At 38.7% G+C, this 25,200-nt stretch overlaps 1 protein-coding gene across 2 annotated transcripts in view; it reads right to left on the reverse strand.

The window, feature by feature from the left end:
• The window catches only part of CNST (consortin, connexin sorting protein), a 405,923-nt gene extending 381,540 nt beyond the window's left edge, over positions 1-24,383 (reverse strand). Inside the window, exon 1 of one of the 2 annotated variants that reach the window (XM_053711046.1) lies at positions 24,248-24,383. The gene's annotated coding sequence lies outside the window, so the exon portion shown is untranslated. Of the gene's footprint in view, positions 1-24,228 lie in introns of both variants that reach the window. The other variant, XM_053711045.1, reaches the window with a different exon arrangement.
• Positions 24,384-25,200: the final 817 nt, after the last annotated feature.

Raw genomic sequence — 25,200 nt, forward strand, 5'->3', positions numbered from 1 at the left:
ATTGCAGACAAGTGGCAGGAGTGAGTCTCCGCCCATTGAATGATTTTGGTCACTTCTTCCATCGCCAGGGAACTCCTTGTTCCCCCCTGATGGTTGATGTACGCAACAGTCGTCATGTTGTCTGATTGAAACCGTATGAACTTGGCCTTTGCTAGCTGAGGCCAAGCCTTGAGAGCATTGAGTATCGTCGGAGACAAGTCTGTATAGTCCCCATTCCACTGACTGAGCATGCACAGTTGTAATGGTCTTAGATGAATGCGCGCAAAAGGAACTATGTCCATTGCCGCTACCATCAAACCTATTACTTCCATGCACTGCGCTATGGAAGGAAGAGGAACGGAATGAAGTATTTGACAAGAGTTTAGAAGTTTTGTTTTTCTGGCCTCTGTCAGAAAAATCCTCATTTCTAAGGAGTCTATTATTGTTCCCAAGAAGGGAACCCTTGTTGACGGAGATAGAGAACTCTTTTCTACGTTCACTTTCCATCCGTGAGATCTGAGAAAGGCCAGGACAATGTCCGTGTGAGCCTTTGCTTGAGGAAGGGACGACGCTTGAATCAGAATGTCGTCCAAGTAAGGTACTACTGCAATGCCCCTTGGTCTTAGCACCGCTAGAAGGGACCCTAGTACCTTTGTGAAAATTCTTGGAGCAGTGGCTAATCCGAACGGAAGTGCCACGAACTGGTAATGCTTGTCCAGGAATGCGAACCTTAGGAACCGATGATGTTCCTCGTGGATAGGAATATGTAGATACGCATCCTTTAAATCCACCGTGGTCATGAATTGACCTTCCTGGATGGAAGGAAGAATTGTTCGAATGGTTTCCATTTTGAACGATGGAACCTTGAGAAACTTGTTTAGGATCTTGAGATCTAAGATTGGTCTGAACGTTCCCTCTTTTTTGGGAACTACGAACAGATTGGAGTAGAACCCCATCCCTTGTTCTCCTAATGGAACAGGATGAATCACTCCCATTTTTAACAGGTCTTCTACACAATGTAAGAATGCCTGTTTTTTTTATGTGGTCTGAAGACAATTGAGACCTGTGGAACCTCCCCCTTGGGGGAAGCCCCTTGAATTCCAGAAGATAACCTTGGGAGACTATTTCTAGCGCCCAAGGATCCAGAACATCTCTTGCCCAAGCCTGAGCGAAGAGAGAGAGTCTGCCCCCCACCAGATCCGGTCCCGGATCGGGGGCCAACATTTCATGCTGTCTTGGTAGCAGTGGCAGGTTTCTTGGCCTGCTTTCCCTTGTTCCAGCCTTGCATTGGTCTCCAGGCTGGCTTGGCTTGAGAAGTATTACCCTCTTGCTTAGAGGACGTAGCACTTGGGGCTGGTCCGTTTCTACGAAAGGGACGAAAATTAGGTTTATTTTTGGCCTTGAAAGACCTATCCTGAGGAAGGGCGTGGCCCTTACCCCCAGTGATATCGGAGATAATCTCTTTCAAGTCAGGGCCAAACAGCGTTTTCCCCTTGAAAGGAATGTTAAGCAATTTGTTCTTGGAAGACGCATCCGCTGACCAAGATTTCAACCAAAGCGCTCTGCGCGCCACAATAGCAAACCCAGAATTTTTCGCCGCTAACCTAGCCAATTGCAAAGTGGCGTCTAGGGTGAAAGAATTAGCCAATTTGAGAGCACGGATTCTGTCCATAATCTCCTCATAAGAAGGAGAATTACTAGTGATCGCCTTTTCTAGCTCATCGAACCAGAAACACGCGGCTGTAGTGACAGGGACAATGCATGAAATTGGTTGTAGAAGGTAACCTTGCTGAACAAACATCTTTTTAAGCAAACCTAATTTTTTATCCATAGGATCTTTGAACGCACAACTATCTTCTATGGGTATAGTGGTGCGTTTGTTTAGAGTAGAAACCGCCCCCTCGACCTTGGGGACTGTCTGCCATAAGTCCTTTCTGGGGTCGACCATAGGAAACAATTTTTTAAATATGGGGGGAGGGACGAAAGGTATACCGGGCCTTTCCCATTCTTTATTTACAATGTCCGCCACCCGTTTGGGTATAGGAAAAGCTTCGGGGGGCCCCGGGACCTCTAGGAACTTGTCCATTTTACATAGTTTCTCTGGGATGATCAAATTCTCACAATCATCCAGAGTGGATAACACCTCCTTAAGCAGAGCGCGGAGATGTTCCAACTTAAATTTAAATGTAATCACATCAGGTTCAGCTTGTTGAGAAATTTTCCCTGAATCTGAAATTTCTCCCTCAGACAAAACCTCCCTGGCCCCCTCAGACTGGTGTAGGGGCCCTTCAGAAACAATATCATCAGCGTCCTCATGCTCTTCAGAATTTTCTAAAACAGAGCAGTCGCACTTTCGCTGATAAGTGGGCATTTTGGCTAAAATGTTTTTGATAGAATTATCCATTACAGCCGTTAATTGTTGCATAGTAAGGAGTATTGGCGCGCTAGATGTACTAGGGGCCTCCTGAGTGGGCAAGACTGGTGTAGACGAAGGAGGGGATGATGCAGTACCATGCTTACTCCCCTCACTTGAGGAATCATCTTGGGCATCATTTTCTCTAAATTTTGTGTCACATAAATCACATCTATTTAAATGAGAAGGAACCTTGGCTTCCCCACATTCAGAACACAGTCTATCTGGCAGTTCAGACATGTTAAACAGGCATAAACTTGATAACAAAGTACAAAAAACGTTTTAAAATAAAACCGTTACTGTCACTTTAAATTTTAAACTGAACACACTTTATTACTGCAATTGCGAAAAAGTATGAAGGAATTGTTCAAAATTCACCAAAATTCCACCACAGTGTCTTAAAGCCTTAAAAGTATTGCACACCAAATTTGGAAGCTTTAACCCTTAAAATAACGGAACCGGAGCCGTTTTTACATTTAACCCCTTTACAGTCCCTGGTATCTGCTTTGCTGAGACCCAACCAAGCCCAAAGGGGAATACGATACCAAATGACGCCTTCAGAAAGTCTTTTCTATGTATCAGAGCTCCTCACACATGCGACTGCATGTCATGCTTCTCAAAAACAAGTGCGCAATACCGGCGCGAAAATGAGACTCTGCCTATGATTAGGGAAAGCCCCTAGAGAATAAGGTGTCCAATACAGTGCCTGCCGATATATTTTACAAAATTCCCAAGATTAAAATAATTCCTCAAGGCTAAGGAGTATAAAATATGTTTATATATGAATCGATTTAGCCCAGAAAATGTCTACAGTCTTAAAAAGCCCTTGTGAAGCCCTTATTTACAGTCTGTAATAAAAATGGCTTACCGGATCCCATAGGGAAAATGACAGCTTCCAGCATTACATCGTCTTGTTAGAATGTGTCATACCTCAAGCAGCAAAAGTCTGCTCACTGTTCCCCCAACTGAAGTTAATTCCTCTCAACAGTCCTGTGTGGAACAGCCATCGATTTTAGTAACGGTTGCTAAAATCATTTTCCTCTTACAAACAGAAATCTTCATCTCTTTTCTGTTTCAGAGTAAATAGTACATACCAGCACTATTTTAAAATAACAAACTCTTGATTGAATAATAAAAACTACAGTTAAACACTAAAAAACTCTAAGCCATCTCCGTGGAGATGTTGCCTGTACAACGGCAAAGAGAATGACTGGGGAAGGCGGAGCCTAGGAGGGATCATGTGACCAGCTTTGCTGGGCTCTTTGCCATTTCCTGTTGGGGAAGAGAATATCCCACAAGTAAGGATGACGCCGTGGACCGGACACACCTATGTTGGAGAAATTCTATATACTTTAAACAAAAGCTTGTACCAAACATAATAATTCTGTATTCAATGGTTGGCTTTTTTGTTAAAGGGATACTAAACCCCAATTTTAGGCAACTTTCTAATTTACTCCTATTATCAATGTTTCATCATTCTCTTGCTATCTTTATTTAAAAAGCAGGAATGTAAGGCTTAAGAGCCGGTGCTCTAAAAGAAGTTGTCTACCGCGTAGGAATGTGTATACCACGTCACTTCCGGTGACGTGAATCAGCTGCTGGAGGTTTGTGGTCACTGCACATGCGCAAGAGGCCCAACCTCCTCCAAACAGCTGTTTAAGCCGACTTATTTGATAACGGGTCGCAGGATTCTAGGGGCCGTGCCGCGCATGCGCACATTCATTAAATTGTTCCATTGCACGCCGCAGACTTGCCGTGCCCGGGGGGTCATGCTTATGAGGTTTACAGGTGGTGCTGATGGGGCTTACGAAAGTTACACAGGGGGTGCTTATGGGGGTTACAGTGGGTGCAGATGGGGCTTATGTAGGTCCATAAGCACCCCCTGTAACCCCCATAAGCACGACCCCCCCCCCCCCCAGGCACGGCAAATCGGCGGTTTGCGATAGAACAATTTGGTGAATTGACGTGGGCAAATCAAACGGACCGATCAGATAATACATAGCAAAAAAAAGTGTTACTGCATTATCTGATTGGTCCGTGAAGTCAGTGGCTGTACAACCAATAGGGTCTTGTCTGATGAGTAGGGCCGTGTACGCATGCGCGGCGCGGCACAGCCCATAGATTCTCCCGACTTGTTGTTATCAAATAAGTCGGCTTAAACAGCTGTTTGGAGGAGGTTGGGCCTCTTGCGCATGCGCAGTGAGTGCCACAAACCTACAACAGCTGATTACACGTCACCGGAAGTGACGTGGTATACACATTCCTACGCGGTAGACAACTTCTTTTAGAGCACAGGCTCTTAAACTTTACATTCCTGCTTTTTAAATAAAGATAGCAAGAGAACGATTAAACATTGATAATAGGGGTAAATTAGAAAGTTGCATGCTCTCTCTGAATCATGAAAGAAAAAAAAATGGGTTCAGTATCCCTTTAAATGTTATTTTACAAAAAATATATATTAGTTAAGTTTAGCTTAATGTTGGCTAAAATGTTAGCAAAATGAGCCGAGTGCTGTGCCCGATAAATAGGCCTTGGGGTGAACACTAAACGTAATTTTTATGGTTAAATATTTTATTTTTAGCCACAAACTGCAACATGGTGCAAAGTCAAAAGAAGAATAAAATGTATACATACATGTTAAACATACATGTAATTCACATTGGTTTCAAAATCAGTTTTAAAAGCTTTTACTTAAAGGACCATTCAACACATTAGATTTGTATAATCAACAAATGCAAGATAACAAGACAATGCAATAGCACTTAGTCTGAGCTTCAAATGAGTAGTAGATTTTTTTTATAACAAATTTTAAAGTTATGTATATTTCCACTCCCCTTGTACCATGTGATAGCAATCAGTCAATCACAATTGCATATACGTATAGCCTGTGAATTCTTGCACATGCTCTGTAGGATCTGGTGACTCAAAAATTGTAAATATTAAAGACTGTGCACATTTTTTTTTAATCAAAGTAAATTGGAAAGTTGTTTAAAATTACATGCTGTATCTGAATCATAAAAATTTAATTTAACCTGAGTGTCCCTTTAAAGTTATAGTTAAAATATTCATGGTAGACATTACAATCCTCCTAAGTTTTTTCTAAATATTTGCCCTGCAGAGGTTTATTTTTTAAAGGTCCATTAGTGTAATAAAATTAAATGCTCTAATTCGTTCGATGCTAGTGATGTCAGGGATCTGTAGCAGTTTCAGCACAGAACCAGCACTGCTGTGTGGGTCCTGAGCGGTACTGTACTTTTAATAAATTTAACAAAAAAAGTGTTTAGCAAATCACTGTGTCCTAGAGCACGGATATTGCTAGGACCTTGTATCAGTATTCTGATTGGACAAATACAGTGCTTCTATTTTGTGTTTGAGCGTCACAATAAAACAAACCCTGAGACAGATGACAGGGTTGAAAGTAAACAATGATCTGTCTGGAGGAAAAACAAGATCATGCTCCCCAGAAGACTGACACTGCAGGGGCATGGGAAGCAGAAAGCAGTGGTGCAGCAGATCACCAAGTCCCCAGCAGCCTGACATTACAGGAGCCTGAGAAACAGAAATAAAAAACAAAAAAAACAGTGGTACAGCAAATCACCAGGTTCATATAGAAGTGCCAGGCTGCTGAGCCCCTAGTGCTCTGCTGAATTACAAAGTCAGCCATTTTCTACAACAGGCAGCATACAAACGCAAACAGGGTGGATAAAAATCAATTAAAGTGCTGTGCCATGGGCGGCTAGAGGCGCCGATTTTAGCGATATGCTTCAGCACATAAAGGGTGAGTTTAGCACCCGTTTTTTAAGTAATTGATGACAGAAACTAGAGTTTATCTTTAGTGATGGTAAATTATATTGCTTGTTAAGATACATTATAATCCAAAAGGTTATTCATCCTGAAATATAGATTATTTTTTAATCGTATAGCAAGATTTTTTTTTTTGGGGGGGGGGGGTTGGTTGTTAAATTAATTCCATTATTCCATTCACAATGTCATACTTTCTCAGAGGTTTCTGTAAGATTATTTTGGACAATTTTTCTATCTTGAAGATATCACATAATATTGGTTTTCTAGTTCTCAAAGCTGTGAATTTGTGCCTGAAGAAATATCATGCCCCTTCTTCACAGCAAAAATGTTATAAAATGAGCATAGTTTGCTTCATTCTTTAGATATTCTTTGTTGAAGAAATAGCAATGCACAGGGGTGAGCCAATCACACAAGACATCTATGTGCAGCCACCAATCAGCAGCTACTTATCCTATTCTAGATATGCTTTTCAACAAATAATATCAAGAGAACGAAGCAAATTAGATAATAGAAGTAAATTAGAAAGTTGTTTAAAATGGCATGATCTATCTGAATCACAAAAGAAAAAATTTGGGTTTCATGTCCCTTTAAAGGGAAATAATAATGAAAGATAACGTTGGGGTTTCAGATAGAGCATACAACTTTGAGATTTTAGATTTCTATTATGAGATTTGCTTCATTTTCTTGGAATCCTTTGTTGAAAAAGCAATGCTCTACTGGAGCCTAGCTTAATACATTGAGTGAGACAGTGACACGCAGCAAGCTCACAGTAGTGCATTGCTTCTAAACCTCCTATGAAGGCTTTGCAACAATGGATACCAAGACAATAAAGCAAATTAGATAAGATAAGTAAATTTGAAAATTGTTAAACATTGCATGTTCTTTCTGAATTATGAAGTTTAATTTTTGACTTTACTGTTCCTTTAATGCCCTGTAAATTTATGTACACAGTATAAACTCATACTAAGTTTCAGGAAGCTCACTGAATAGAAGATTATTTGGAGTGGAATAGTTCTGTACAAGAACCTAAGCTTGAGGAGGGAGGGGCAAGCATTAAAAATAAAATATAATGTTATTGTTTTAGTTAAAACTATTTCTCCTTCTAATAAAGGACACCTGAAAAGTTGATAAAATATGAATGATTAACCAATTAAACTAGAGATATTTCACCTCCAAATAATGTCACCCATTTAATGATCTATCTATTCATATCTAATGATATATAACCAAATCAGTAATGGTCTGATTTAACTGGAAAATAATAATCTAAAATATTATTCTAAAAATGAAAACCATGATTTAAAAAAAAAAAAAAAAAAAAAAAAAAAACGATTAAATCACTAGTAAGACAATAATGATGTAAATCAATTTGATTTACATTAAATCCACCCTGTCAAATAATTCATCAGAACCGCAGCTTTGGCATGCTGGGATTTGTACTTTTGACATGCAGCGTGGAGCGCACTTTTAAAAGAACCAATCAATCACTGGCCAACTTAGCCATCATAGTATAAACTAAAGAAAATTGTAATATACCCGTTTACTTTAACCTAAATTTCCATTAAATACATTGAATGAGCGTTTTTTAAAGTTTTTCTTCGTTTCCTTGTCTTCTTGTACCACATGGGGATTATTTCCAATCCAACCACTATACACAGATATAGTAATGCACAAGCATTGTTTTATTGGCACATGCTCGGTATGTACCCGCTGTAGTCTCCAAAGCAATAAGTGGTCCCACAGGATTGCCCTTGAGCTCTACAGCAGTGCACAGTGCTGCATGACAGAGCAAGCAGCATAATGGGGATGCTACTAGAAGAAAAAAGAAAAAAAAAAAAGTATGTAGTATTACAAAGGGAACTTCCGCAGCTACACTGAAAATATAGCTGCCAACAACTAAATTTACTCTGCATCCATGTTTATACCAGGGTCTGGTAAATCCTGGGAGCAGGAGGAGCCACATACCGCTACTAGAATTTTTCTTCTGAATATTAAACTATTTAAAGTGAAGGTAAACTTTGATGAATGAAAGCCCATTTTTTTTAAATACTATTAAAAACAGAGGCACTTTCATTCATCAAAGTTTACAAAGCAGCTGTTTTGATTAAAAACTTACCTTTGTTTTTTTCACAGCCAGCGCAGCTTCCCCCACACGGAGATCCTCTCTTCACACGTCAGCAATGATTAATCCAGCTTCCTCCAATCACGGCTTTCCCCCCAGGGTAAGCCGTGATTGGAGGAAGTTGGATTAGTCATTGCTGACGTGTGAAGAGAGGATCTCCGGGTGGGGGAAGCTACTCTGGCTGTGCAAAGAAGAGAGGTACGTTTTTTTTAATCAAAACGGCTACTTTGTAAACTTTGATGAATGAAAGTGCCCCTGTTTTTAATAGTATTTTTAAAAAAACGGGCTTTCATTCATCAAAGTTTACCTTTACTTTAAACTACATGCAATACCTTTGTCTGGCTCCTAAAAAATAGTGTATGAAAAGCTTTAAATATTATTGATGTTTTCTAAATATTGCATACATGTATCAAACAGTTGCTAACTCCATATTAATCTATAGGCTCCTTATAGTTACTAGAGTATTTAGACTATGGGATTAAACAGCAAACAAGCATATTAGCTCCTAAAAAAAAAAAGTTTCACTCCTAAATGTTGGGTTATTTTACATCAGGGTTCTTCAATTCCAATCAACAGGACTCACTAACATTCTCAGAACTGCCTTTGGGGAGGGTTTGTTAGTAACCGAGCAGCTGATTGTATCACCTGTGCTGTAGCTCAGATCATATTAAAATAGCTAGCTTTCTCTGCATTCATGAACCCATGGAGTAAATAGTAAATGGACACTTAAAACGTTTCATTACTTGAATGATGGTAATTACTGTATGTTGTTGCATGTGAAGGGCAGTGATTGTTTGAAAGTGTATTCTTCTTTCCCTCCCTTCCTCCCCCAACTCCCTTCTCTCAACTCCTTCCCTTGCTCCTTTCTTTCTTTCTTTCCCCTTTTCTCCTCTCCCTCCCCACTTTTCTCTTTTCTCTCTCTCTCCCTCCCTTTTCTCCCCTCTCCTTTTGTCTTCCTTCTCTCAGGGAGAAAATGGTATGAGATTGCATGCAATTCAACCCACAAGTGTTTTGCTAGCCCATTTTCTTTTGAATTGTTATAAAAGAAAATTATTTTTTTTTATTTTTTTTACACACTTACCCAAAAAAATATTAAGGGGGGAAAAAAAAAAACACCTTTGGGGGGGACAGCAGAATTTTGAGTGTCTAGGGCAGCACAAAACCTAAATACGCCACTGGGCTATGGTCATTGGGGGGTGTAAGGACCACCTCAATATTTAAGCTCCATAGCTCCATTATCTTTTAAAAAAAATTGAGAAAAGGAAACCGACACAACCTATCCAGGAAGAGATGTCCTCTCACTACCTCAAGCTAAATCTCTCCAAAACTGAGCTCCTTATTTTCCCCACTTCTTCCAAAATCTCCACCCCCAATCTCTCTATAACTGTCGACAACTCCATCATTACCCCTACCCCGCATGCCCGATGTCTCGGGGTCACATTTGACTCAGATCTTTCTTTCACTCCTCACATTCTGCAGCTTCCACCTTAAAAACATCTCTAAAATTAGACACTTCCTTACACAAGACACAACTAAGAGATATTAATCCACTCTGTCATTCTTTCCTTCCTCGATTACTGCAACTCTGTCCTCTCTGGTCTCCCAACCTGCCGCCTAGCTCCTTTACAATCCATAATGAATGCCTCTGCCAGACTCATCTTCCTTACACGTCACTCTTCATCTGCTGCACCTCTCTGCCAATCCCTTCACTGGCTTCCTCTCGCCTCTAGGATCAAACACAAAATTCTCACTCTGACATACAAAGACCTCAACTGCTCCCCCCTATATCTCAGACCTTGTCTCCAGATACTCTCCCTCCCGTCCACTTCGCTCTGCTCATGACCTCCTACTCTGCTCCTCTCTTGTAACCTCATCAAACCCCGTTTACAGGACTTCTCCAGACTGGCTCCCATCTTGTGGAACTCTCTGTCTCGACAAGACTCTCCCATAGTTTTGAAAGCTTCAAGCGCTCCCTAAAGACTCTACTGTTCAGGGATGCATACAACCTATGCTAACCTTTCTTTATACCAGTTCCTCTCCACCATTGCTATCCTCTGAACCCCCTTAGCATGTAAGCCTAAGAGTCCAGCTGTTTGTAGATCACCTTCTTGAGAGCTGACTACAACAGTGCAACTCTTGGAAGGGTCCTCTACCCATTTGATCCATATAATTGTTTTGTTGTACTCCGCCTTTGTTTATAGCGCCGCAGAATCTGTTGGCGCTCTACAAATAACCTATACATGCAATGTAATCTATCTCATTTTCTGGACTACTGCTATCATTTTCCATTTCATCTTCCTCTTTATATTTGTCATTTTTCTCATGGACTTCTAAAAACGTAAAGTGAATGTAAAGTTTGCAGAATGAGTGCCCAGTTTTAAAAAATCCTATTAAAAACAGGGGCACTTTTCATTCAAACTTTACATTTCACTGGTTTTGTTAAAATACTTACCTTTTCTTCTTGAAAGCCGCTCCAGCGCTTCTCCAGCCTGTCGCAAGCTTCTTCATACGTCAGCAATGACGATTCCAGCATCCTCCAATCACGGCTCCACCCCCCCCCCCCGGGGGAATCATTGCCTAAAGAAACACTGTGATTGGAGGAAGGCCGGGATCGTAGGAAGAGGCTTGCGACGGACGGGGGAAGCGCTGGAGCGGCTTTCATGAATAAAAGGTAAGTATTTTAACAAAATCACTGAAATGTAAAGTTTGATGAATGAAAGTGTCCCCGATTTTATTAGGATTATTAAAAACCGGGCACTGGTTCATCAAAATTTACATTCACTTTAGGGTTAGCACGGATTGAAACAAGCTTACAACTGCTGAAGAAAGTAAAGTGAAAGATTTTATTAAGAGCTTGATCAGGTGTGGATTTTTTTTGAGGCCAGTGGATAGTGAAGAAACACTTGGTGATGATACAGAAGCAGCAGAAAGAATTTTGGAGGGAAAAGCTACTTGCACTTTTATTATGGCCCACATCAATTATTTCCATAAAGTATTTTTTAATGTCTTTAGGACACCTCTGGCATGCAAGGATGTGTTTGTCATCCTTGTAGCATTTGGAAAACAATATTTCTTCTCACAATATTTGCAAATTGCAGCTTTGCTCTCAGCAGCAATTGCACTGTGGAAAGGTTTCCAAACTCTAGATGTTGGTGTCACCATTTTACTGAGAGGAGGAACAAAAAGCAAAGTAGTGCAGCCCCCAGGTTACGGACAAGATAGGTTCTGTAGGTTAGTTCTTAAGTTGAATTTGTATGTAAGTTGGAACAGGCACATTTTTTTTAGGTGAAACTCTAGCCAAACATTTTTATAGTTTTGGATAGCAAAGGGAAAAGTTTGTTTTGCTATCTGTGCCCTTGTTCAGAAAATTTCACATCACTTTCTGTCCTTGTGACAATTGGATTTTGAGTATTTTGCGTTATCCTGAAATGAAGGATTAGCGATAAAGCTCTATTTTCTCCATTTGTAAGTACGAGTTGTACTTAAGTCGGATGTCTGTAACCCGGGGACTGCCTGTATAGGTAAACATTATGCTGTGATGGGGAGAACATTAATTGGAATAATTTAGATAAAGGTTATAAAGATTATATTTGTCAGACAAATTTAACTCTTACCTGTCAATTAAAGCCTGAGAGGACAAAAACTATCATCTACTATACACCAACAATCACCCACTGTAGTAGGTACAAGATGGAGCCCACAAGCAAACTAATCTGAAGCCTTTCCACTGCAGTGCCCCCCTAGAGGCAGAAATGCTAATTTCTTTTATTTGAGAACTGCATTGAGAAGTACAGTGTACTTGAATTGTATTCCAGGATTTGCTTGTCTTCAGCTGAGAGAACTTGCAATGATTGAGACTTTACATAAAGTCTCAGAAACCTTTCATTAAAGTGAAGTTCCATTTTGATGAATTAGTGCCTGGTTTTTAATAAACCTATTAAAAACAAGGGCACTTTAATTCATCAAAATTGACATTTCACCGTTTTCTTCAAAAACGTACCTTTTAATCCTGAATGCTGCTCCAGCGATTCCCTCGGCCGTCGGAAGCCTCTGAAGACATCAGAAATGACGAATCAGGCTTCCTCCAATCACAGCTTCCCCCCCGGGGGAATCTTGGCCTGATGCAACGCTGTGATTGGAGGAAGCCATATTCGTCATTTTGGACCTGCGAAAACGGCTTGCAACGGGCGGAGGAAGTGCTGGAGCGGCTGCCAGGATTAAAAGGTACGTTTTTGAAGAAAACAGTGAAATGTCAAATTTGATGAATTAAAGTGCCCTTGTTTTTAATAGGTTTATAAAAAAACAGGCACTAATTCATCAAAATGGACCTTCACTTTAAGGTCATTGTGCTATATAGTTTGACTACCAGGTCATAGACATATTATTTATCATTGTAAAAGAACATATTAACGAATCCTTGATGTCTGGATACATATCCAAACTTTGGAAAACTGTAAGAGTAGTGCCTATTCATAAAAGTGGGGAGTTAACCTTAGTTTCTAACTACCGCCCTATATCATTGCTCCCAGTATTGTCAAAAATCTTGCGTCCATATGCAATCATGCGAGTATTACCAACAATCTAACTATCTGACCCCTGATCAATCAGGTTTTCGCCCGAATCCCTCCACTACAACTGCCCTCCTAAAAGTTTGCAACGACATCCAAACTGGCATGGAACAAGGAGACCTAACTGGAGCAATTTTCCTTGATTTTGCAAAGGCCTTTGAAACAGTAGACCACGACATACTACTGCTCAAACTAAAAAACTCTGGTATTGCTGATCGTCCGTTAACCTGGTTTCGATAATATGTATCGGATCGATCACAATATGTCTCCATTTCTGACAATGACTCCCTCCCTCTCCCAGTCACGTGTGGTGTTCCCCAAGGTTCCATTCTTGGCCCCCTACTATTCACATTATTAATAAATGATCTGCCAGTCTGCAAATCCTCAACTGTACACATGTACGCAGATGACACGGTAATCTATGCAAACAATTCCGATCTGCAGCAACTTGAAGCAGTGCTCCAAGACCAGTTCACTGAGGTAGAAAGGTGGATCTCAAAAAACAAACTCTTCCTAAACACTGACAAAACGGTCACAATGATCTTTGGAACGGGACCTAAATTACACAAATTACAAAATTCCCATCAACGCATTAAAACAAAATCAAATGGCACACTGACCGCAGTCCACTCTTTCAAATACTTGGGTATGTTGTTAGACCCTAATCTATCTTTTGGCCTCCACATAGAAAAACTTGCATCTAAACTTTATCCAAAACTAGGTGCCCTGTACAGAAACAAATCTTGCCTCAACCCTACAGTAAAGGAAAAGATTGTACAGCAAATGCTGATGCCTATCATGGATTACGGGGACGTAGTATACGCACCTGCACCGCAAACTAACTCACCTTAATAAATTGTATAACTCGTTCTGCCGCTTTGTGCTACAATGTAACTACAGGACCCACCATTGTGACATGCTAAAAGAAATAAACTGGCTGACACTGGAATCCAGACGCACCCTCCATCTTTCCTGACTTGTGTTTAAGAGCCTTTCTGGGAAGCTCCCACCCTACCTGAGCAGAATGCTCTCCCCGGCTATTCCCACCTCCTTTAACCTCCGATCCAGAACCAGCACATTATTTAGCTTGCCTCAATACAAAAAGAAAGCAGCTCGATCCTCCTTTTCCTACAGAGCACCACAATTAAGAAATGACCTCCTGCACACTTTCAAACCTTCCCCAAGCCTAATATCCTTTAAGAGATCCCCCTCTACATATCTCAAAACAGAATGCACCTGTCATGATTGATTATATATTTCCTACCTGTTCTATGTTAAATGTTTGCATATATTGTGTATTATTATTGTTTTGTGAATTTTATTGTACCCTATTGTATCAATGCAATGTTTTGTGGACCCAGGACATACTTGAAAACGAGAGAAATCTCAATGTATCCTTCCTGGTAAAATATTTAATAAATAAATAAATATTCCACACTACATAATATTTTTTTTCAATTTTTCCAGGGGGGGGGGGGGAGGAGCATTTTTCCCGGCCTTCCCATCTCTAAGCAGAACCCTATTATACATTTGTCTATAACTCTCAGGCCAGAACTACTACTTTCTCAGTCCACTACTTTCTTGGATATTTAACAGTGCTTATTAGAGATCTATCTAGAGTGAGTATTGAATTCACAAAGGATCTATAGTATTTTTTTTATTTATTTTTAAACATACAATAACGCACTATATTGTGTATGTTTTTCTTCTATGTCCTCACGCCTACAGGGGAGGTGAACAGACACACCTAGAGACTGTCAAGGTGGTACACAAGTCTGCTATACATATCAGAACTGATAATAATTTTGAGAAGGGCGAGTATACATTTGGCACAAGAAAGCATTTGTTGTTTTATATAGGACTGTATTACTCTGCTGTTTGGTTGTTGTTTTTTGTTTACATGTTATTGGAACATGGAGTGTTCTAAATTAAACAGAACAACTAATGCAAAACTTGTTATTGTTGTCACATGTAACAACTAATAGCCATGTAACTACTAGAGCTCGACAAACCCAGGTGCCAGTAAACTTTTAGATACAGAGTAATGTTTTTGGGGAAAAAGTTTTAAAGGTGTGCTTATTTCCTACACAGACCAGACAGCTATAAACCCTTTTTTACTGCCAGTAAACTTTTACCCATGGCTTCTAACTTTTTGGCTTATTCTCCATATATCTATATACAAATACTACTGTATGGCTTCTACATATTCTTACTGGCTCCTAAAAATGTGTCTGGCTCCTAAATATTTTTACTGGCTCGTAAATTTTAAACAGATTTGCTAACCCCTGAACTACCCATTATTAAACTAAACATATTGAAAAGACTGTAAGAAACAAAATATTAGTACTTTTTTGTTTATACTATGGGGAAAATGTATACATTTGTGAATGGCTATCGGTTGCAGGCTCACCCAGTCATGCCTGCAAATGCAATTTAAGACCACTGTTTGCAAAATTCTCCTCAATCTCAGAGGTGGCAGATTAAAGGGACAGTATACACTCATTTTCATATAATATAACTGCATGTAATAGACACTACTACAAAGAATAAGATACACAGATACTGATATAAAAATTCAGTATAAAACTGTTTAAAAACTTACTTAGAAGCTCTCAGTTTAGCTCTGTTGAAAAAGTTGTTGGAAAGCCCACTGCAAGTGGGAAATAAGACACTCCCCCCTCCCCTTCTTTTGCATATGAAAAGACCCTTTACAGAAACAGGAGCAAGCTGGAGTAGGTATCTGTCAGTATTCTCATAAAACTTTGGGGCTTGGTTAGGAGTCTGAAAATCAGAGCAATGTTATTTAAAAATAAGCAAAACTATACATTGTTTAAAAAAAAAAAACTTTATGAGCTATATAAATAGATCATCTACAAAACATTTATGCAAAGAAAAAAGATGAGTGTATAATGTCCCTTTAATGATTGATTGACAGCATGAGTGACTGCTTGTGCAATGAGAAATACAGGAAGCCATGGCTGTCAGCTCCTTGTGATCTCAGGTGGACATGTTCCCTGCTTGTAAACATTGTCAGTTCGGATAATAATACATTTCCCCCTGTATCTCACTGTAATACTTTAAAGGGCAATTTATAGTGGAAAAATTACAAACTTATTTGCTAACCCCTTCCCGCCACTAGGACATGAGTGACAATGCATAGCTATGTATTTAAAGGGACAGTATACTCCAGAATTTTTGTTTAAAAAGATAATCCTTTTATTACCAGATCCTCAGTTTTGCATAACCAACACTGTTATATTAATATACTTTTTACCTCTGTGATTACCTTGTATCTAAGACTCTGCAGACAGCCCGCTTATTTCAGTTATTTTGACAGACTTCCATTTTAGCCAATCAGTGCTAACTAATAGATAACTCCAAGGGAGTGAGCACAATGTTATCTAATATGGCAAACATGAACTAGATCTGGCTAGCTGTAAAAAAATTGTCAGAACTAATATAAGAAGCGGCCTTCAAGGGATTAGAAATTATTATATGAGCCTACCTAGGTTTAGGTTTCAACAAAGAAAACCAAGAGAACAAAGTAAATTTGATGATAAAAGTAAATTGGAAAGTTGTTTAAAATTGCATGCCCTATCTGAATCATGAAAGTTTAATTTTGACTAGACTGTCCCTTTAACCCTCAGATAGGAGATAAACACAAAATACACCACTTGGGAGCTGCAGAGTACTGCTGGTCCCAAGCAGAAACTGGCAGTCACCTAATCAGCACATACGGCTGTAGAGACTACTACTGCTGATTCGGTCAGCGGATGTGTCCATTCAGAACCAACAGTGCTCTGTTGGCTTCCGAATACTACTTTTATTGCAAAGGGGTTAAAGGGATACTGTGCCCATTTTTTTTTAACTTCATGATTCAGATAGATAATGCAATTTTAAGCAACTTTCTAATTTACTTCTATTATCATTTTTTTTCATTCTCTTGGTATCTTCATTGGAAAAAAAAGCAGGAATGTAAGCTTATGAGCCAGCCCATTTGTGGTTCAGAACCCTGGATAGCGCTTGCTGGTTGGTGGGTACATTTAGCCACCAATCAGCAAACTGTACCCAGGTGCTGAACCAAAGATGGCCCGGCTCGTAAGCTTACATTTCTTCTTTTTCAAATAAAGATACCAAGAGAAGGAAAAAAATGATAAGAGTAAATTAGAAAGTTGCTTAAAATTGCATGCTCTATCTGAATCATGAAAGAAAATAAATTGGGTTCAGTATCCCTTTAAAAACACACAAAATTGCACAATCGCTAATGTTAAAATGACATTCTTTAACAAATAAGACCATGTTCTATAAAAAGCATGAGGAGAATAAACTATGTGGCAATTGCCATTTGCTATCAGATTTTATACAAAATATCCACTTGCACTTCCCAGTGTAATTTCTATCTAGTATTTGCCAACTAAAAAGATTAATTTTTTTGGCCACCACTGGTTAAAACTATAAATAAACTATACATTAAAAAGCACTGTGCATCATAGAATGCTGATTAGTAATATTTAAGCAATATTGTTTATATATATTTATTTGTATTTTAAATTACAGTGTCATTGAGTTTAAAACATCAGACCGCAGCTTTTATTAACATTTCATCTTTGATAACGTATTTATTCTAGAAATAAATCTCATTCTTTCTGTAATGTGTTCACTAGAACTTCCTACACACCACCAGGCATCCTTTCAGCACTACAGGAAAACAGACTAGTTTAAAAATAAGCTAACCACACAATAACTAATAAAAGAAGACCAAAATTTTGGGATTATGCTTTGAAAATGGCTTGTATGACAATACTTCACTAAGCAGTGATTAACCCATTTGTGACCAGAATTAACTCCATTGGAAAAATAAAATACTCTATTTTGTTAAAGAAAAGCTAATTTGAAACAAAATCCCCTTTCTTACTATGTTTTTAACGCCTGTAATCATAAAGCCAAAGTTGCACACATTTAGCTGCCTCCCCTGATGCCCAAGACTTGTGAGCCACTTAGGAGCAGGCATATGCGCAACTGCTTCTGCATGAGTATGAAGGCTTTCTGGGAGTGTTACGTTGGCTGTTTTTCTCCTGTACAGAAGTTAAAAGGGATACAAAACCCACATTTTTTTCCTTTAATGATTTAGATAGAGCATGCAATTTTAAGCAACTTTCTAATTTACTCCTATTATCAATTTTTCTTCATTCTCTTGCTATCTTTATTAAAATAAAAACAGGAATTTTAAGCGTAGGAGCCAGCCCATTTTAGGTTCAGACCCTGGATAGCACTTGCTTATTGGTGGCTACATTTAGCAAACCAATAAGCAAGCATAACCCAGGTTCTGAAGTAAAAATGGGCTACCTTTTAAGCTTTACATTCCCGCTTTTTTAATAAAGATAAAAAGAGAATGAAGAAAAATTGGTAATAGGAGTAAATTAGAAAGTTGATTAAAATCGCATGCTCTATCTGAATCAAGAACAAATGTGAGTTTAGTGTCCCTTTAAAGGGATAGTAAACCCTAAATTTAATCCACATTTTTTAAAAATCATCATATAAAGTTATACAATAATGCCAATAACACCTATTAACATTTTTTTACATTTACATGCAAGTCATAAAATAAGAATGCTGCCAAACCCTTCTTTTCCATTGTAATTCTGACGAATTGCTGAGTTCTACTTAGGTAAAATAAAGATGGCGTCACACATGCACATATCGTTTAATTTTTTGCAATGCATGCATATATGTCCCTATTATTCTGCAGCTCAGTGATGACGATCCTAAAATATGCGCACGCGATATTTTAGCTTCACAAAACTGGAAGTGTGATTCACGGTGCATTGCGCATGCGAGTGCCCACAAGGCAGAATGTGCATGCCGAGATTGAAGACCATGCTGCAGCGCCATTGGATAAAGAGATGGCATAGATGAACTGCAACTCCAGCATTTTGTTAAGGTAAGAACCATTATTCTGAGTGATGATGTATTTTGGAGTATGTTCCCTAAAGAAATATTTCTAACCGTTTAGACAAATGGGAAAATAAGGGAATTATTTTAAAAATAAAAATAAAAAAAATGTACAAAATAAATATTTTAATGGTTTACACCAGAATGACCCTTTAGTGTTTTTCATATTTTTTTTATATACAGTACATCAAAAGTAGTAATAGATCAGGCTTGACATCTGCCAATAATTGAATGTGTCACTGAAATGTTTGCAAGTTGTTACTTTAGTAAAAAGTAAATATTTGCATTTTAGTTTGGCTATCGTTAAATTGCATCTCTCAATGACCTCAACCAACAAGTTCTCACTAGACAATATTTAAATCCAAATATCTGAGCAGGAAAATTCCCTGAAGCTAAGGGCTTCTGGCTCTTATTTTTTTTAATAGCGGTTTTAGATATAATTACCAGCTTCCTTGTGATTTCTATTCTTAATTATTTTTTTTCACAAGACCTTATTCTTATAAAGCAGAATAGAAAGGTTTAACAATATTGCAAAAGCTGACCAGCCAACAGGTACCAATTTTACCAAATTAACCAATTATGACCATAACACGGTTATCTAGCAGTAACCATAATCATATAATATAAAGATGAAAAAAAGAAATAATATTGCAAATTTTATATTTGTAATTTACAAATATATTTGCAATATTAAAGGGATAGTAAACACCAAAAATGTTATCGTTTAAAAAAGATAAATAATCCCTTTATTTACCATCCCCCAGTTTTGCATAACCAACACCGTTATAGAAATACAATTTTTACCTCTGTAATTACCTTATATCTAAGCTTCTGCTGACTGCCTCCTTATCTCAGATCTTTTGACCGATTTGTATTTCAGGCAGTTAGTGCTGACTCTTAAATAACTTTCCGTGCATGAGCACAGTGTTATCTATATGAAACACGTGAACTAATGCCTTCTAGCTGTGAAAAACTGTCAAATACATTCAGATGAGAGGCCGCCTTCAAGGGCTTAGAAATTTGCATGAGCCTACCTAGGTTTCGCTTTCAACTAAGAATAACAAGAGAACAAAGCACATTTGCTAATAAAAGTAAATTAGAAAGTTTATTAAAATTGCATGCCCTATCTGAATCATTAAAGTTTAATTTGGACTTTACTATCCCTTTAAATTAAAATGGTCCTTGCTAAATACAAACAGAATATTTTACAATGTATATTGGAACAACTAGCCTTGCATTTTGTGAAAGAAATGTTATTTAATTAAAAGAAAAAAAATCAGTACTGCAGTACCAATACACACAGTTTTTTTTTGTTTGTTTTTTAATAATCTTTACGTCTTGCTGCCAGAATTTGACAGTTATTAGAGATTTCTGTAGGCACAGATTTCAACAGTCTCTAATTTTAATAAATGAATAAATAATACATTAGTAAATATGAGTCTAATTTGAAAAAAAAAGTATTTTCATTGAAAATTATGGGTTTAAAATGATATAAGCAGCTAAAGGATGATCTATATTATTAGGTTTAATGCATTTTCAGACTTCTAAACTTCTTAGCAGAGTGTGTGTATATATATATATATATATATATATATATATATATATATATATATATATATATATATATATATATATATATACATACATACATATACATATACACATACATACACACACATATATACATACATACATACATACACACATATACATACACACTCATATACAAATGGATATATATGCACCCTGCTAAAAACAAGCAAAAGAAATGCAAACTAATTATAAGAATAAAAAGCAAGCTGTGACATGTATTATTACTGTGTTGGTAGTTCTTACAATAATGAAAACACCTGTCAATGCGGGGAGTAAATTGGAGATAAATTTGAATACTTGGTAATTGTTTCTCACAACAAAATTACAAAGCAATTCAAGCTGCCCTCTAACTGTAACATGTCGTGGCCGGACTTCTAGCTGACGGACATTTGGCCAACGGACAAGTGGCTGTCAGATAACAGTCCAGCTACGAAATAGATAGATAGATTTGATAGATAGATAGATACATATATTAGATAGATACATTTGATAGATAGATTTGATAGATAGATAATTTCCCAGACAGATAATTACAAGACGTGCAGGCTGGGACCCATGGTAAGGTTCCCAGAGGCAGTTGCGGCACCCGAGGCTCTGATTAGAAACGAGCACTCTGGAGTGTATCTGCCCTCGGCCGAAATCGGAACATGCTTCGGCATTCTGTCCGTTGGCCAAATGTCCGACTGACAGAATGCTGTCTGCCAAATGTCCGACTGCATTTTGTCAGAGCACCGTAACATGTATCCTTCTGGCACAGGAATGTACATCTTTGAGTAAGGACTATATTTATGCAGAGTATGTACAAATAATAAAAAAATAAAAAAAAAGTACTTATATATATATATATATATATATATATACACACACACACACACACACACACACACTTTATCTGTACGTTCCAAACTTTCTATAACTGCTTGCAAGCTCAAGAAAGCAAGATACACATAGCTGATGTATGACAAATTTAACCACTTAACGACCAAGGACGTACGCCACACGTCCTCCAAAAAAATACACTTAATGACCGAGGACGTGTGGCGTACGTCCTTGGTCTGGAAAGCAGCTGGAAGCGATCCTGCTCACTTCCAGCTGCTTTCCGGTTATTGCAGTGATGCCTCGATATCGAGACATCCTGCAATAACCCCCCTTGGACATCCGATGCAGAGAGAGCCACTCTGTGGCCCTCTCTGCACCGGACATCGGTGGCCGGTATCGTTGGTGGGTGGGAGCAAGTCTGGGAGGCGGGTGGGGCGGCCATCGATGTGCCGAATGAAGTGGAGGGGGGGCGGGATCGGGGGCGGGAGGGGCGGGAGCGTGCACGGGGGCGGCGGGCGGGCACGTGCACGGGGCGGGAGGGAACCGCTACACTGCAGAAAAATAAGTGTGAATAAAAGTAAAAAAACAAACTTTTTTTAAAAAAAATAAAATAATCTAAGGGATCTGGAAGGGGTGGGGGGTTGATCTGGGGGGGGGGGGAAGCTACACTACAGAAAAGGGAAATTAAATAAAAAACAACAACACTTTTTGTACTAAACTGGGTACTGGCAGACAGCTGCCAGTACCCAAGATGGCGCCCATTAAGGCAGAGGGGGAGGGTTAGAGATCTGTTTGGTGGGGGATCAGTGAGGTTGGGGGCTAAGGGGGGATCCTACACAGTAGCATATGTAAATATGCTAAGAAAAAAACAAAAACAAAAAAATATAGCTTTTATTTTAGTACTGGCAGAGTTTCTGCCAGTACTTAACATGGCGGGGACAATTGTGGGGTGGGGGAGGGAAGAGAGCTGTTTGGGAGGCATCAGGGGGGTCTGATGTTTTAGGTGGGAGGCTGAGCTCTACACTAAAGCTAAAATTAACCCTGCAAGCTCCCTACAAGCTACATAATTAACCCCATCACTGCTAGCCATAATACACACGTGATGCGCAGCGGCATTTGGCGGCCTTCTAATTACCAAAAAGCAACGCCAAAGTCATATATGTCTGCTATTTCTGAACAAAGAGGATCCCAGAGAAGCATTTACAACCATTTGTGCCAAAATTGCACAAGCTGTTTGTAAATGATTTCAGTGAAAAACCTAAAAATGTGAAAAAAAATTAACGTTTTTTTTTAATTTGATCGCATTTGGCGGTGAAATGGTGGGATGAAATATACCAAAACTGGCCTAGATCAATACTTGGGGTTGTGTACTACACTACACTAAAGCTAAAATTACCTCTAAAAGCTCCCTACATGCTCCCTAATTAACCCCTTCACTACTGGGCATAATACACGTGTAGTGCGCAGTGGCATTTAGCAGCCTTCTAATTGCTAAAAAGCAATGCCAAAGCCATATATGTCTGCTATTTCTGAACAAAGGGGATCCCAGAGAAGAATTTACAATCATTTAAGCCATAATTGCACAAGCTGTTTGTAAATAATTTCAGTGAGAAACCAAAAGTTTGTGAAAAAATTTGTGAAAAAGTGAACGATTTTTTGTATTTAATCGCGTTTGGCGGCGAAATGATGGCATGAAATATACCAAAATGGGCCTAGATCAATACTTTGGGATGTCTACTAAAAAAAAATATATACATGTCAATGGATATTCAGAGATTCCTGAAAGATATTAGTGTTCTAATGTAACTAGCGCTAATTTTGAAAAATAATGGTTTGGAAATAGCAAAGTGCTACTTGTATTTATGGCCCTATAACTTGCAAAAAAAGCAAAGAAGATGTAAACATTGGGTATTTCTAAACTCAGGACAAAATTTAGAAACTATTTAGCATGGGTATTTTTTGGTGGTTGTAGATATGTAACAGATTTTGGGGGTCAAAGTTAGAAAAAGTGTGTTTTTTTTCATTTTTCCTCATATTTTATAATTTTTTTTATAGTAAATTATAAGATATGATGAAAATAATGGTATCTTTAGAAAGTCTATTTAATGGCGAGAAAAACGGTATATAATATGTGTGGGTACAGTAAATGAGTAAGAGGAAAATTACAGCTAAACACAAACACCGCAGAAATGTAAAAATAGCCTTGGTCCCAAACGGACAGAAAATGGAAAAGTGCTGTGGTCATTAAGGGGTTAAAGCAAAATACATGTATTAACCATCTCTTTATACATGGCTGTTATTTTATTTAATATCATCAAGTGATTTAAATTTTTTTTTATTTCATGTAGTGATTTCTAAACTAAAATTGTAAAACCAAATACCAAGATATGAAATCAAATAAATTATGCATAGTAAATAATTCAAATTATTTTTAAATTAGTTCTCAAATATATTTTTTGCCAAACTATGGAATACATAATACATATAGCATTAAAATGTTTATAACATATAAAATATATATCCAAAATTTGAGGAAGGAGTGAGCACCCCAAAACGTCACTAAATAATAAACATGAAGAGTTCAATTCAAGTGCTCGGTTGATCTCCAGTACATATGTCTGTCAAATACATAATATATATATATAATTATGTATGATGTGTGTGATAATTAAACTAATGCTATTTAATGGGGGGGGGGGGGGGGGGTTCCAGAGGCTGTCTTTTCCAGTGATGGTGATCTATAATCTCCCTTTCATATAACCCTTGCCGTCCACTTGCTCACATCTAAATGAGAATCCTTGCCCTGCTCATCTAGCCCTGTTAGTCATTCCTAGCCGCAATATTATTCCTTGCTCTTCCAGGATCTCATATCAGTAGCCTTGTCATATATACAAACATTTCTATCATCCGGTTCATCCTTCTCCCAATCCTTAGACCTCCTGTTAAACCCCCAACCCCTCCCTCCATACCCGTCTCACCTCTCCGCTCCGGTATTACCTAGTCTCCTCTGCTATTCCACGGAGCACAAAAATTCACATGACGTACCCGAGAAACACGTCACCCATAGAAGGAGTGATTAAGGACAATACATGACGTCTCTCCCGTAGCCTAGTACGTACTCACAGCATCACGGTTGTCGTAAACTGAAATGCACCCAAACAGAGGGTGTGTTAAACTGAGACGCACCCAAAGCCTTATGGGTGTTGTAGTCTACGAGATTACTAACCGCCAGACTGCAATCATTTTTTTTTTTTAAAATAAACTTTATTGATATGATAAGTCAATATTACAAACTAGAAAATTAGCTATTTTTTAGAAGCCTAGTATAAATTATTGTAAACTAGTCCTAAAGCCCGTTCACACGGGCCATTTTTTGCAGTACAGCGGCCCCACCCCTTGCTATCTCTCTTCCCCTCTCTTTTGTGCTCTCTCTCCCTCACCTCTCTTTTGCTTTCTCTCCCCCCTCTCTTTTACGCTCTCTCTCTCCCCCCTCTCTTTTGCATTCTCTCTCTCTCTTTTGCGCTTTCTCCCCCTTCTTTTGTGCGCTCTCTCTCCCCCTCTCTTTTGTGCGCTCTCTCTCCCCCTCTCTTTTGTGCTCTCTCTCTTCCCCTCTCTTTGCGCTCTCTCTCTCCCCTCTCTTTTGCGCTCTCTCTCTCCCCGCTCTCTTTTGCTCTGTCTCTCCCCTTTTATTGCTCTCTCTCTCCATCCCTCTCTTTTGCTCTTTCTCTCCATCCCTCTCTTTTGCTCTCTCTCTCCCCCTCTCTTTTGCTCTGTCTCTCTCCCCTTTCTTTTGCGCTCTCTCTCCATCCCTCTCTTTTGCTCTCTCTCCCCCCTCTCTTTTGCTCTCTCTCCCCCTCTCTTTTGCTCTCTCTCCCCCTCTCTCTTTTGCTCTCTCTCCCCCTCTCTCTTTTGCTCTCTCTCCCCCTCTCTATTGCTCTCTCTCCCCCCCT

This window comes from Bombina bombina, chromosome 4 (genome assembly GCF_027579735.1).
Source record: "Bombina bombina isolate aBomBom1 chromosome 4, aBomBom1.pri, whole genome shotgun sequence".
Classification (NCBI taxonomy): Eukaryota; Metazoa; Chordata; class Amphibia; order Anura; family Bombinatoridae; genus Bombina; species Bombina bombina.